The sequence below is a fragment of the Neltuma alba genome, unplaced genomic scaffold (assembly GCF_004799145.2).
Source record: "Neltuma alba isolate B1F8T4 unplaced genomic scaffold, ASM479914v2 tig00001479_pilon, whole genome shotgun sequence".
NCBI lineage: Eukaryota > Viridiplantae > Streptophyta > Magnoliopsida > Fabales > Fabaceae > Neltuma > Neltuma alba.
Genome location: NW_021632477.1, coordinates 214,097 through 231,359, shown reverse-complemented (window position 1 = coordinate 231,359; position 17,263 = coordinate 214,097).

Genomic DNA, 17,263 nt, shown 5'->3' with positions numbered 1-17,263 from the left:
TTGTGCCTCCCACATCCTTAATATTCATGTGCGTGTCTCTCATTCGTTCTTTTCTTTAAAGAAGCAAATTTTATTTTTCCTTTTTTATGACAATAAAATTAGAAGGAGTCAAATTAATGCAAAAGCTTGTTTTTTAAACTTACAAAATAAATTAGTTTAAGTTTGTTTAAAATTTTCCTAATAAGTTATGGATGTTGAGATATTTTATGGAAAATAAAAATCATTTTAATTAAGATCATAAAAATAATTTTTATCTTTTGCAGCGTCTATATGTTTTCATCATTTCCTTATTTTCAGGAACTACTCAAACTAATTTTTAAAATAATTAAAACTATCACTTTTTTTATTATTACATTTAACAGTAAATGTCAAATAATGTTTTCAATACGAAACTGTCAAATTATTAAAATGCGGCTTGAGAAATGTAAGGGATGTGATTAGGGGCATTTTAGTATTTGTATATTTATATTCTGTTTTTTTAGTCTTTCTAAATAATTATAATTTTTAAGATCCTTTTCAATAAGTGTAAAATACAAAAGTCTCCTCAAAACTTTGAGTCAGTTACGTATAACCTCCCTTATTTTTAAAAGTTTAAATTAAAGACTATAATGTTTCATGTTTCAATTGTTAACCCCCTGCCGTTAAATTTAATATCAAAGTTAACGGTGCTTTTCATATAAACCTTTTTATGTTCTTTATTATATGTCATGTCTTTTGAATAATAACACTTACAATTTAAACAGACAGTTTTAATTTTTTCAAATACTTAAAATGAAGTACTTAATTACTTTAAACGTATAAAATATTTAAATATTAAATATTATTTACAATATTTATTTGATTGGGTGCTTTTAAAATAAAAATTATAAATTACTTAAAATTATATGTCAAATGACAAGTGTTATCTTTTAAATGACAAGATATATAATACATAATATAAAAATAATTATTATTGTTTTAAATTATCATGGCTCAAATTTAGTAGTTTCATTTTATTTTTTAAAAAAATTAATATTTTATTCTTCATTTTATAGAATATGAAATCTAGACCCTTCTCCCATAGTTGATGACTTTATTCAAATAACACGCTTAGTTTTTTGTTAAATGAGACATGTTATTCTGCCCATATAAACTTGGGGAAAGGGGCCTCTTCACTTCCTTCTCTCTCCATGTCCATCCACTTTCCATCTCAATTATTAAAACTGTAAATTAAACGATCCAGATTTTATATTTTATAAATTTATAAATAAGATATTTTTTATTGCTGTTTTAAATCATCGTTGCTAAAATTTACTAGTTTTAATTTTTTTTATTTATTAAACCAATTTAAAATTTTATCTATAATTTTATAAAATATAAAATCTAGATTGTTAAAATTGTAATCTTCTAGCTGGGATGGGAAGTAGAGGGAAATAGAGGGAGAGAGAAGCGGAGACGCCTCTCCCTACAAACGTATATTTGTTTCTATTGTTTCCCTTAAAGTTCTAATTTATTTTTTATTTTTTTTAAGATCAAATAATGTTATTCTCTTAATTTTCAAATGATATCTTTATCTTCTGTAGCTTTCCGAATTTGATATATATCGAATCAAATTTTATAAGAGCTACGGTCCATGACTTGAGTTAACGGCAATAAATATATGAACGATATTGAAACTTGTATGACTTATTCAGTTCGAAAATTTGAAAATTTTGGTAGAACAAATAATATAGCTTAGAAAAACACGTATTTAGTTTAGTTTAGTTTAATTGATTTATACTGTAGAATCAAATATGTGAAAGAAATTATATCTCATAAAGTTTAAAAGTAAGTTAATATGACTAATTTTAATTATGAAATTATTTTCTTTTTAAGAAAAGGACTGATCCACTCATCTCAAATACACAAACACATGGTAAGGTAGAGTTTTGAAATATTAAGTTGTCCCCAAAAGAAGTTGATGTAATGAAAGAGAAAGAAAATTATGTGACTGATGAGGAGAAGCTTTGTCCCAACAAATAGTCTCCCACATCAAAGGCCATATTTTTATTATCACTGTATTGTATAAGCTACAGAGTAATCCCATAAACTACTTTAGTGATGAGAGCAGGCTTGTGTGGATACATTAGTCCTTCATTATTGTATGTATTACATCTTTCCACCTCCCATTTGCTGGTACATGGCGTGCTTGACTTGGGAGTATGCCTTAAAGTCTCATTCTATTATATCATAAGAACTGCTTCTAAATATCTATTATTTCCTCTTACATGAATAACTTACTTTGATAATATCATATTGGTGACGTATATTTTAATGATGCATATCGAAAGTCTAGCTTCAAAGAAGAAATTGAAGTACAGTCGTAGATTCAAAAGATAGCAAAACATATCACAATGTTAAAATGGAATTTGACACCTTGTTATGTATTTGGAAATAAACCAAACAGGTATGAATTTGAATCAAGTGTTTTCTCTTTGTCAACTTTTAGTGTTCATTCTTTAAACATTGTCCTGTTCTTTTTGCCCCCCTTTTCTGTTGTGAAACTTATCTAGTATGTTCTTAAAATACTCTTCTGGTCCTAAATATAGATCTTATTTTGTAGTGTAACCTATTTTGTAGTGTAAATAACACTACAAAATAGGATCTATATTTAGGACCGGAGGAGTGTATATATATATATTTTAAAAAATTTCATTTCATTTTATTTGTCTGTTTATAATATTTTTCCTATTATATCCTTATTTACTCCAATAACTTTAATTTACTTTTTGTTGGCAAAAAAAAAAAGCTTTAATCTATTTTGTATATCTAAAGTAGCATTTTTTTCAGAACTATCGTACAAATTCACCTATAAAATGAAGTTGATGCGATGAAAGAGAAAGAAAGTTACATTAGTGATGATGAGAAATTTTGACACCACAAGTAGTTTGTTATTCAGATTATATTTTCATTATCATTATATTATATAGGTCATAAAGTAATCCAAAATATACGTTAGTGAGGAGAATAATTCTTTGTCATTTTATGAATTGTAATTTCTCTTCATGGGCCACATTTTCATTTTCATTGATTTAGTCTAATATGAGAAAGTATCCCAGAAGAATGTTGGTCAAAGGAAGCATACACTGCAAAGGTCTTTAGTACCTTAATTTGATTGGATCTATTACAATCTTTCTTTTCTCCCATTTGCAGATACATATGCATGGTGTGCTTGACTTGGCAGCAGACTTCGAAGTCATCACACTTCATTTCATGAGAAACTGCTTCTAAATATTTCCTCTTACATAAATGTTTTATTTTGGTAATAATTAATCTTGGTTCAGAGAAAATTACTACTTAAAAATAATATAAAGAATACCGCTTCACACACACACATATATAAATAATATTGTGATGAATTATACTGATAGTCTACTTAGAAAGAAGAAATTTATATACAATAAATTTAAAAGGAAGTAAAACATAATCATGTCATTTACATGAAAAGAATTAAGAGCAACGCAGTGCATAATTCTTATGTCTAAAAGCAGAAGAGTTGCATAATATTAATTTATATAATACGTTACCGCACAATCAATGTATAATATCCTAAAACATATATTTAGTCATTTTACTTTATAGAGAATTTTAGTTCAGTCCTTCAACTTTAAAAAGTATACTTTTAGTCCTTTAATTCCAAAATTATTAACAAAAATAATGACATTGAGATCTTAAATTTTGATAAAACATTCTCAAATACTAATATATTAAGTTTAATTTTCAAAACAATTAGGATTGTTACAAAAAATTATCATTTAAACTTAACAATTTTAGGGTTAAAAGACCAACTGTATCCTTTTTAAAGTTAAGGGATCAAATTAAAACCTTATGTAAAATTAAAAGAACAAAGATATACTTTAGCCATCTATAATATAATTATATGCTAAATGGAAAAAAAAAATTCGTTTCATTTTATTTGTCTGTTTACTCCAATAACTTCAATTTAATTTTTGTTGGCAGAAAAAACTTTAATTTATTTTGAAGTCAGAAAGAAGTAACATTTTTTAGAACCATCGTATCATACATATTCAGCTACAAAATGGTTGCATCAATTCAACCAAAAAACGATTCCATTAACTATCTTAATATATTATTTAACTTATTTATCATCAAACAAAGACTTAGATATCAGATAAACCCCCTTATTCTATCAAAATAGATCTAGAATCAGGAATCGCAATTCAGTAATTTTTCTACTCTTTAAAAAGGTAGGATTTTCAAAATGGACATATAAATAATAGCACAACTTTCTTGAGATTGGTCAAACAAAAATTGGCAAAACACTAAATCAGAATATATTTCGATTAACAACCAAACAAAAAGTTGAGCATTAATTATAGTTGGTCATGGTAGATAGCGAGAATACGCTTTATTTTAGAAAATTAAATTATATAAAATTAATAATCTTAAAAAAGCATCCTGAAGTAAACATTTAATTATAGATTAATCAAATAAATAAGATCATTTGTTAAATTGTTTCAATCTTTATGTGACATGTTTCTCATGACAGAGTGGTGTCGTAAGTAGCACTTTTACCCTTCTTCATTAATTTATGCTCAAGTTAATTATCTAAGATTTCTAATGACCAACCACCGGCCTCTTGGCCCAGTGGTGTGGGTGTGTGCGTGGGTGTGTGAGTAACGCGGGTTCGATCCCGCTCCCATGTAACTCAAAAAGATTTCTAATGACCAAGGGGCCATGTAATATTTTACATATTTCACAAAAAATGTTACAAAAAGTTTTTTTCCTCCACATATTCCGTAAATCATGTTATTTTCATAATTCAAGAAGATAATACATTACTTATTTTCTATTTCATTGCTTATTAATGCACTCATCATTGTTCAAACAATGTTTATTTAAAGGGCACTAATCATTAGTAGACTTTTCACACATTAAAGCTGTTCTCAAAATAAAGTTGATGCAATAAATGAGCTAAGGAAAATACGTTTGTTTGTGATTATTAAAAGTTTGATCCTAAAATCCCTTATCACACATCAGGGATCCTTGTCTTTTATATTGTATAACTCATAAAGTAACCCCTTACAATACATTAGTGATTAGAAGAACGTAATACTTTGTCTCTTGAAAAAGTACAATTTCGCTCTTTGGGCGACGTTTTCATTTTCATTACATGGTTTTATTTATGGTCAGTCTTGCAGGCCATATACAGAAAGCATAACTCCAAAAGAACGTTATAAATGGGAAGAAGCATGTGTACGTGGATTGTCCCTACTCTTCACAATAATGGGATGTATTAAACATTAAGGACGTTATTTATGTAAAATCATTTTAGTTTACCCAGACGAAAATACCACAATTGACTTAAAAATACATGTAAATAATGCAGCTTTTAATTTTTAACAGATTTTATATATTGTATGTGGCAAGAAGAGTATTTATTTTTGTATGAATATATAAAGAGACTCAAACACATAACCCACTTTCTACGCCAGAGAGACCTGAAGAGATCATTATTATTGCAATTTTTTTAAAGCATTTCGTGAGGATAATGATTATAAATAAAAATCTTAGCAAAACCTACAATGTTCTATTTTTTCGTTGAAGCAGTATGTTTTTGTAAAATTAAGATTTAAAATCCATTATTTCAACTTGCCTCGAAATATAGAATGCCTCGACTAGGCTTAAAAAGTCTTATATTTAAAAGGGTTTGGTTTGAAATTTATTGGATCCAAATTTAAGTAAACGCCCCAACATAAGTTTAATATTAACACAGCGGTAAATAGTGCAACTTTCTATAAATTGTTATAAAAGAGCTCCTTTCATGTCCCTTAGCGACAAAAATTCAATTGAAAAATAATTTCAAAAAGTGGAAAATATATTTTAACATTGACGGCCCTCTAGTTTCAAATAAGAACTAAAAAGTTATGAAGCTTAAAAAAAATAATTTCAAACAACTCCATATGATTAATTTCGATTATGATTCATTTTTTTCTTTAATAAAAAGCTTAATCCTAAGATGTCAATTATGTGTGACTTTGGCTTAACTATGAGGTCTCCCGTTTGAATCCGTAAATATAAAGATAACAAACTGTAGAAAAATCCACTTATTTCTATTTTACCTTTTGCAAAGGATGTTGATGGCTTTAAGAAGAAGAGCTGCTGAACACGTTTTAATGCATGGTTTGTAAAATGGTGTCAGCTAGGAAAGCTTTAATGGTCATACAATTTATAATTTGTAAATAAAACGATTTATTTATTACAAAGTTTACTCCATACATCAATATTCCATGTGCCTTTGTTGAAACCATGTGCCCACCATAATTATCGCGCGCCCACATTCCAAAATCAATGGAAATCAGCGCATGTTGTCATCATGATAAATTGTATCATGAAAAGGCAAGTTATATGTTCTTAAGTACAATCAGCATAATAGCACATCCAAGCATGTGGAATCAATGTACAACCACACGAAAGGAAAAGAGTTACTTTTTGCTTTTTCTTCTGTACTATCTTCTTGAGCTTCCTTCTTGGCTCCTTTCTCAATTGACTTGGACAAATATCAAATTCTATACATTATATAGGTATTTATATATCAGTAAGTATACATATGCTTAACTATCATATTGAAATAACATAATCATTATCGCTTGAATTCTTTATAATCAATTGTATAAACTTATCTATTTCCCTTGTACTTTTCACGATTTGTTTTGCTTATCTTTCCTTCTTGACTTGAAGAATTCATTTTTAGGCTCTAAATTACAAAATTCCTACATAGGCCGGGACATGTATGTGTGACTAGATCATTTATTCCAAGTCTTCCAACAATGAATTAGTACCCTTGAATATTTTCAAGGTGCTTAAAATTTATAACAACAGCATTCCTTTCTTACTGCTATGAAATTCCAGCTTCACAAACATCATTCTATCCACCATTTAAAAGTCCCATATATAGTTTAAAATTACATTTCCTCTGGAAACCCACTTGACCGAAAATACTTTCCATATATCTATATATATAATATTAAATAATTGCCATGTGATTTAGTTTCAGCTCCTACATCTCAACATTAACATCACGCCACATCCAGCTAGTCTGATATTTTCCAGATTAGACTATACAATTGTAGCTCTGAAGCTATGAAACAAACATGGGAACAATGTTCACAAGCATCAAGCAAGTTCGATATTAATTATGGCATGCCAATAAAAGTGCAGCTAAAGCTATGAATACAAGCGCAGTCGAAGCTACGAATACAAGAGCGACCGAAGTCACGATCACAAGTGCAGCTGAAGTCACGTATAACAAGCGCAAGAACAATGCCCACGAATGACAAGCTCGGCTGAAACCACGAATAACAAGCGAGCTTGATATTACCATGGCACGCCAAGGGCTAACAACACTGCTGTTAGCAACCAGCATTATATATTTAGTCCTCACAAAAATCATTTTCAAACATGCATGGGGCCAATTTATCATCAGTAAACAAGAATCTTTTCTATCATCAAAAACATGTAAAAAGAATATTTCATAACAAAAGACCCCAGCATGAAAGTTCATAAAATCTCAAATATTTTCTTCACATTTCATCAACGAACAAAAATCATTTTTTTGAGTAATAATAACTCAAACAAGGACATTTCAAAATGTAAAAAAAAAAAAAGCTTTACAATATCAAACAAGTAAAAACGAAAAATGGTACAATTGAAATGAAGTTGTTTTGATGAAACAATACTTGAAAAATATGAGGTAGCTAAATAACAATAAAACAAATAAGAAAATATCATTTATAAAGGCCTATTTACGGGACTCTATTCACACTTTCATTATACTTTAAGACAATCCTTCTTCTTTACTCTTACAATCATGTACATTAATACTAGGGACAATTTTGATTAAGGACCACAGATTGGAATTAATTTCAAACAATCCCAAAAAATTCTAAAATGTTACTTTAAGACCAAAGGACTAAACTAAAATTAAAATTAGGAGTAAGATTATAATAATACCCCTCATTTTTTTTTAAAAAAATAAATATTATATGGTTGCCGGAGTTTTGACCCCTGGAGGTTAGAGATTCGGCCACCGGCGCTCAGATGGCCGTCGCCGGAGGTTGGAGCTCCGGTGGCCACTACTGTAGCGCTGGTGGCCTAAAGTTTTTTTTTTATTTTTAAAATAAGGTGGCCAAGGGAAGGTTTGAACCCATAACCCCTTGGCACCCCAAAAGTGATATGACTACCAAGCCAAGCAAACCATTTAATCATGTAATGGAAATAAAAAATATATATAACAAAGCAAATACAAGTGCCCAAGTGTAAGTGAACATGTAAAATTTAACAATTTACAAGTAAAATTTAGTAATTTACAACAAAAATTTGACAATTTACAAATAACGTAAGGGAATTCACAACCTCAAATACAAGTGTTTAAGTGTAAATGAGCAAGTGAAATTGACAATTTACAACCAAAGTTTATGGATTTACAACTAAATTCGGCTATTCACAAGAAACACAAGAGAATTCACAACTAAATATGTAAGTGTTTAAGTGTAAATAAACAAGTGAAATTCAGCTATTTACAATCTAAATTTAGTGATCCATAAGAAACATAAACATTACAAAACTAATAAGAGAATTCACAACTTCAAATACAAGTATTCATGTTTCTTATGAATCGTTGAATCTGGGTTGTAAATATCTTAATTACTGTCGTAAATCACTTAGTTTCACATGTAAATCACTAAATTTCATAAGTTCATTCACGCTTGCATTTGTGGTTATGAATTCCATTATATTATTTGTAAATTGCTAAATTTTTGTTGTAAATTGTCAAAATTTCACTTATTCACTTAGATTTGGACACTTGCATTTAGTTTGTTATATATATATATATATATATATATTTGCATTATATGATTAAATGGTTTGCTTGATTTGATGGTTATATTACTTTTGGTGTGCCAAGGGGTTATGGGTTCAAACCTTCCCTTGACCACCTTATATTTAAAAAAAAAAAATGCAGGCCACCGAAGCTCCGACTTCCGGTAGCCAAAACTCTTGCGACCATTAATATTTATTTTTAAAAAAATTAAAAATGAGGGGTATTATTATAATCTTACCCCTAATTTTATTTTTAGTTTGGTCCTTTCATCATGCAGTGACATTTTAGAATTTTTTAGGGGCTCTTTGAAATTAATTCCCATCTGCTGTCCTTAATCGAAATTTTCCCTTAATACTATGCCGCATAAGCTGTTTAGCACAAAGATTTCGGCAGCCAAGATACACCATCTTAATCCTCAATTTGCAACAATTTAATATAGCAAGAGAACTTGAATCTTAACCCCTTTTTCTTTTTCTACAAATACTAAAGTTACAAATTCGAATAACGATTGAGTTTCATCACCCTTAAATATTAGCTAATTAACCAAATGCCATCAGTTTGAAATATAACATCTTCTACTTCCCTTTTCACGAAGCATTTTGTCATCCATGGGTGTCTCACCATTCTCTTCATGAATTAAAACTTTAATTAAGTTCCTTTCGCACTTCTATAGCATAAGCCTTAGCTTTCTAGCAAATTTTACTAACCTCCCAATCCACTTCTTCTCTTGAACATTAAACAAACACTTCAAGTGCATTCCACAACTCAACTCATAACCCTCGGACAATCTTAAATTTAAACCAATTCAATTCATACATTCCTTTATCAACCAAAAAGCTTTATTATTATAGAGAATACTTGCCTCTGGTTCAATGTAGTAATACATTCTTCACCGTTATACCTCACAATAAATCTTTTCCATCCATCATACAATTCGTCAAACACCTTGTGTGCATACATTCGTACAAAAGTAAAGAAAAATCATGGCAGTCCATAAATCATCAGCCACACAATTCTCAACTAAACCCATCAACCTCACAAAATTTTCTGCCTCAATTCCTTAACCAGACCCAACTTGCAATGGAGAGAAATCATGATTTGAAAAGATGCCAAAAGATGCAAAGGATATTTACTTACTTGAACCGGACACCCCTACCACCTTCTTCCATTAAACCATATTCCCAATTCCTTGCTTAAACCATGCGGATAGCATGCACCACCATGACATACAAAACAAAAAAAAATGAAGGAGACGAGTTGATGATGCAGAAAGGAGGAAGGGGCAGCGATCGAGGAAGATGAAGTATGAGTGAAAGAAAGGCGAGGAGGACAAAGCAACGGATGGCGACCTTGTAGGTAGATCGCCAGTGAATTTTGTGTACTGCAAACACCCCCCCGAGCAGGGGTTCCAGAAATTCCTCTCCCCTTTCTCCCTTCCCCCGGTTCCCCCATTTTTTAACTTTCAATCATGTGTTGACCAAACCAAAGCCCAGTAAAAAATAATGACAGCCCTCCAAGTTGGTCAACAAACTGACGCCACTTTCCTGCAAATTGGGCCCAAAATGGGCTCTTATCAATCTTTCATCTTGGACTATATTTTGGTGTCCTCCTTGACCAAATTAGAAATAAATTCCATAATTAATTGTTTGGCAAAGTCTTAATCAAGAAAACTGTCATATTTCTTTTGAAAAAAACTCGCTTTCATATAATAATTTTTCTTACATTTATTGGATTCAATATGGCTCCATATAATTTCACTTTGTTTTGGAAAAAAAAATAATATTTTTTATGCCCAAAAATTAATTTGAACTTAAAACTTCCATTTCTTGGAAGCAACTATCTCTGTCAATTCACTCCAATCCTTAAATAATTATTCCCCACATTTTCTAATTATTTAAGACCTTCAAATAATTTAAATTATGCAATTTTGGTTTTAAAAAAACTCAAATATAGGCTCCTCTTATTGTTGGGCTACAATAATTAATTAAAAAAATGTACTAACCAACCTTTCATAAGTATACATCAGGGTTATGACACCAACACTAAAAATAAAAACAAAACATAGAGTTTAATTTTAAGATCACATATCCAATGTTGAGACAGTCATAAACCAGAAAAATCATTCACATGGAGTCCGAACCACCCTCCAAGATCTTCACCCAAATATCACCATCAAGATTCTAGTCTACCCAGAAGTTTGACAGCACCGAGAAGCAAGTATAGACTTTGACGTCAAAATCTTATAAACTAGATTCGGCCAGCCATAAACCAGAAGCAAAGGTCACATGCAGTAAGAATCAGCTCATGCAAACCAAAGCAACCTCATTTACATACATATATATCAACATCAAATTTCTTTCTTCCCAAAACCTCAGAAGCCGACATCCATAGCTCCAAAAATTCAGCCCTGCTTCGGATTGAGAAAACAGAGACGAGGAGAAGAACATTTAGACCGAATAACACACATGCAAGACATATATATGTATACACTTATATTTATCAGTTTCGGCCTTCACTTCTTAACTCTGTAAATTCGAAATCCATGAAGCACAACTTTGAGATTTCAAAACCTGATACCAGATTGCTCATGCCATGCTTCGGAAACATATAGAAGAGCAAAAAAAAAAAAACTCACATGCAACACTGTCTATCAACATGCAGACCCAAAAACTACCATCACCCAAAAGCGTATATATGATATTCACGTTTAAAGTATCTTCAATTACTATGTTATGGGACTTGTATAGAAAATTATTAAATAGAAAATCAACTATATGGTAAAAAAATTTATTTATAGAAATCAATAAAAAAGAATCTCATGTCCCTTGTCTCTTGCAAAATTTAACACAACACGCAACCTACCTCATGTCTCTTGCAAAATTTAACAAAACCACTACAGAATGCAAAGTGGATCTCCTCCTTCAATGTTTCGACTAAGTAGAACCCCAAATTCCTCCCCTTCTTCCACGTTCAGCTGCAGAAAAGAAAATTTTCAGCCCTCACTCCCAAAACTTTATGAAAAATCGAAAAGGAAGAAGGACCGAAGCTCCCAAATCCCAACACATATAACATAGCAGAGTGGGTAAAGACAACGCTCTGCATACATACTTATATGGCAGAAATCTGAAGAACAGAGGAAGGAGATGAGTTTTGTGCATGAAGAAGAAAGAAAGAAGAAAGAAGGGGGACGGCGTTTTGCACACACCGCGCATGGCATAGACTTGTAGAATAGAGGAAGAAGAGGATTCAGTATATGGGTGTTACCAAAAGAGAATAATCATTAATCTTAGCTAAATTAAGAATGATGGAATGATGGAGTACTATGCGGGAGGGGCTCAAGGGCCCTTCCAAATAAACCCAACTACCTTGTTTCAAAAGCTTCTTGATATATATCTATCAAGAAACTTTTGAAATAGATTGTGCTGCAAATTATTAGACTTGTTCCTTACACCAAAAATAGCTTAATTAAATTACTTAGATAGACCCACTACATGCTTGCATTGATGTGATGAATCCTTTAAGTATTCGTGTGGCTATTATACATCTAATAAAAATAAATACTAAAATTTTTAGATACAATAGGTATTGTACTGAATTGGTATAATATGTAAATTTTTGTTTGAAAGTGTAAAAATGTAGCAATGTAACCCTGCTATTTAAAAGGATTAATTTTCACCGTTAAATTTGACTTATGTCCCACGTGGCACTGCCACATCAGCACTCTATTTCCGCATAGGCCCTTACTTTTTGCCCCTCTCTCCCCTCTCTCTTTCTGATGAATCATGTGTATATGGACATATTGTCCCTTCTCTTCACAAACATACACGTATATATGTCACAATAATTGGAGGTAATATATATTAACCGCCCAATGTTTATAGACATGGAGTGATTGACTTGTAAGCGGATCTCAAAGTCACACTCCCTTTCATAAGAAACAGCTTGTGTGTGTGCGTGTGCGTATTATTTTCATAAAATCATTTTCGTTCAGGTTGGTTTACTTTATACGAATATAGCTCATACCTTATAGAAGTATGAGGGTCGAATTTCATTGTTGATCATCCTTAAATATATTTTTGAATATTTTTTGAGCTGGGAGATATATTCTCGTCGCAGTGAGCCCACAACTCGACCAAGCTTTGTTTAATGCATTTTATGGAGAGAATGTGATTAAGTGTATAAAGAACTTTCTTAATGATAATTATAATAGAAAAGAACAATGTTTTATTTTTCATATAATTAGCACGTTTAGTCATATTTGATACCGTTTGTATTTGGAGACCAAACAAATGTATATAAATATTAATATATAAAATAAATTTTTTTGTTATATTTTTTTGTTCATTCTTTAAATATCTTCTTTTCTTTTTTCTTTTTGTAAAACTGGCCTAGCCTTATTAGAAGGGGTCTGAAAATATTGCGCATGTAAAAAAGGGGTCCTGTGAAAAGATATTTTTATCATTAAAAAAGATAAAGCACAAGATATTTTCTGCAAATTCGTCGCTTAAAAATTTCAATATTTTAATTGGAATTTCCATTTATATTATTGAACCGTTAGTTTAATATCCATATCATAGCTGAATATTCGTTAGAATAACACTGTGAAAGATAAAGTTAAAATTGATCCCTAGATATTACATACACATATCTAAAATATTTGTTAGTAACGCGCGCACATATTATCACCGTGTGTTTTAAAAGTTACAAAACCATATACATTTTGACCCCAAAAAAAGTAGCATTTTGTAGGGAAAGAATTGTATCCATAGCTATTATTGTTATTATTATTGTTGCTGTTGCTTTTGCTACTGCTGGGATGTTGAAAATTTTGAAATATTATTGTAACCACTCGTAAAAATATCTTCCCAATCAGTAATGGCAATTGTTATTTATTGCGACTCGTAGTATCAATGAAAAATTAGGCATAAATTTCATGTAAGAAAATCAGGCAAAAAAAATTGATTATTTATAAGTCAAAATTTCATATTAATTAGTAAATTAATTTGTAAAATTTGTACAGAAAAAAAGTGAATTTGTGGGAAAAAAAAAGTGGTTCATATGAATAATTTTCCCTTTAATCAAACAAACTGCATCTTTGCAGAACCACAACCCAAACTGCAGAGATTTGCAATCGAAGGCTCACAGTCCCCTTATCAAAAGAAGTAATAAGTAAATTGCAATACCCCTGAACAAAAATAAATATATAACATAATAAAAATTAGGAAAAATTAAAATAAAGGACCTAAAGGGGGTGATATTTATCAAGGAGGATCTTAAAAATTATAATTATTTAGAAAGACCAAAAATTAAAATATGAATATTCATATACTGAATTCAAAACTCCCACATCTCAAGTTTTGATAAGGGATGGTTGGCTAAAAAACAGGGGGAGTATTAATATGCGGTTGTCACCTATTTTCAATATTTTTAAATTTAATCTATACTTTATAAAAATTCTACAAATTAATCATATATACATTTTTATGTAATAATCATATATACTAATGTTCGCTCAAATTCCATCCCTAAGATTCGACAGTCCATGCGTTCTATTGGGTTGCGCCTCCCACATCCGTAATATTCATATGTGTGTCTCTCATTCGTTCTTTTCATTAAAGAAGCAAATTTTATATATGATTTTAATTTTTATTTTCTATAACAATAAAATTAGAAGGAGTCAAATTAATGCAAAAGCTTGTTTTTTAAACTTACAAAATAAATTAGTTTCAATTTGTTTAAAATTTTCACAATAAGTTATGGATGTTGAGATATTTTATGGAAAATAAAAATTATTTTTAATTAAGATTGTAAAAATTACTTTTAATTAATACCATAAAAATTATTTTTTATTAAGATCATAATGAAACTACTTAAACTAATTTTTAAAAGGCTAAAGTATACTTTTAGTAATTTTTAAGAGGCTAAAGTATACTTTGAGTCTTTTAACTCTATATAAAGTTTCATTTTGGTTTCTTAACTTTAAAAAGTAAAATTTTGGTTCTCTAACCCTAAAATCATTAACAAAAAATGATGATATTGAATTCTTGAATGTTCATAAAACATTACTAAATGCTATGATAGTAAGTTTAATTTTCAAACAATCATAATTGTTACAAAACATCATCATTTAAGACTAATAATTTTAGGGTTAAAAAAGACTAAAAGTATACTTTTTAAAATTAAGGGATCAAACTAAAACCTTATATAAAGTTAAAGGACTAAATGTATGCTTTAGCTTTTTTAAAATATTTAAAACTATCATTTTTTTATTATATTACATTTAATAGTAACTGTCAAATAATTTTTTTTAATATAAAACTGTCAAATTATTAAAATGCGGTTTGAGAAATGAAAGGAATGTGGTTAGGGCCATTTTAGTATTTGTATATTTATATTCTGTTTTTTAGTCTTTTTAAATAATTATAATTTTTAAGATCCTTTTGAATAGGCTTAAAATAAAAAAGCTTCCTCTAAACTTTGGGCCAGTTATGTATAACATCCCTTATTTTTAAAAGTTTGAATTAAAGACCATAATGTTATATATTTTGATTATTAGCCCACTGCCGTTAAATTTACCATTAAAATTGAAGAGAATTACAATCAAATCTTAAAAAAAAAAAAATTATTAAAAGGTCTCAATAACAATCTAAGAAATTTGTAATGACAAGTTCTGGAGTGAAAATAACAACCTCAGAGACTTGTTTTTCAATCGTGTTTTTTGCTTAGGACCTCATTATAATTCTCCCTTAAAGTTAACAGAATTTTTCATATCAGCCTTTTTATATTTTTTTATTATATGTCATGTCGTCTGAAAAATAACACTTACGGTTTCAATAAATAGTTTTAATTTTTTAAATACTTAAAATGAAATACTTAATTAATTTAAAAGTATAAAATTTTTAAACATTAAAAATTATTTAAAATATTTATTTGATTGGGTGCTTTTTAAATGAAAAATTATACATTACTTAAAATTACATCTCAAATGACAAGTGCTGTTTTTCAAAAGACATCATATATAATACATAATATAAAAATAATTATTATTGTTTTAAATTATCACGGATAAAAAAATTAATATTTTATTTCTTATTTTATAAAATATGAAATTTAGACTGTTCAAATTGTAATCTTATAATTGAGATAATAAGTAGAGAGAATGAAGGGAAAAGGAAGTAGAAAGACCCTTCTCCCGCAGTTGATGGTCTTACTCAAATAATGCGCCTCGTTTTTTGTTAAATGAAACCTATGTTATTCTACCCATATAAACGTAGGGAAAGTGGCCTTTCCACTTCCCTCCCTCTCCATTTCCATCCACTTTCCATCTCAATCATTAAAAATGCAAATTGAACGGTCCAAATTTTATATTTTATAAATTTATAAATAAGATATTTTTTATGTTTTAAATCATCATTCCTAAAATTTACTAGTTTTGATTTTTATTTATTTTTTAAAACAATTTATAATTTTATTTATAATTTTATAAAATACAAAATCTGGACTGTTAAAATTGTAATCTTATAATTGAGATAAGAAGTAAAGGAAAATGGAGGGTGAGGAAAGTGGAGAGACGCCTCTCCCTGTAAACGTATATTTGTTTTTATTGTTTCCCTTAAAGTTTTGATTTATTTTTTGTTATTTAAAATCAAATAATGTTACTCTCTTAATTTTCAAATGTTATCTTTATATTCTATAGCTTTCCGAATTTGATATATACCCAATCAAATTTTATAAGAGCTACCGTTTATATATGAGTTAACAGCAATAAATATATGAATGATATTGAAGCTGGTATGATTTATTCAGTTTGAAAATTTTGGAAAAACAGATGATATAGCTTAGAAAAACACGTATTTAATTTAGTCTAATTTAAGTGATTTATGCTGTAGGAAGTAAATATCTGAAAGAAATTTTATCTCATAAAGTTTAAAAGTAATTTAATAAGACTAATTTTAATTATGAAATTATTTTCTTTTTAAGAAAAGGATTGATCCACTCATCTCAGACACACAAACACATGTTAGCGATGAGGAGAAGCTTTGACCAAGAAGTAGTCTGTTATATTTTTATTATCACTGCATTGCATAAGTCCCGTGGTAGTCTCATAAACTATGTTAGTGAAGAGAGTAGGTTTGTGTGGATACATTAGTCCTTCATTATTGGATGTATTACATCTTTCCACTTCCCATTTGCTGGTACATGGCGTGCCTGACTTGGGAGTATACCTTAAAGTCTCATTCTACTATTTCATAGAAAACCGCTTCTAAATATCTATTATTTTGATAATATCATATTGGTGATGTATATTTTAATGATGCATATCGAAAGTCTAGCTAGAAAGAAGAAATGGAAGTACAGTCGCAGATATAAAAGGAAGCAAAACATATCACATAATTAAAA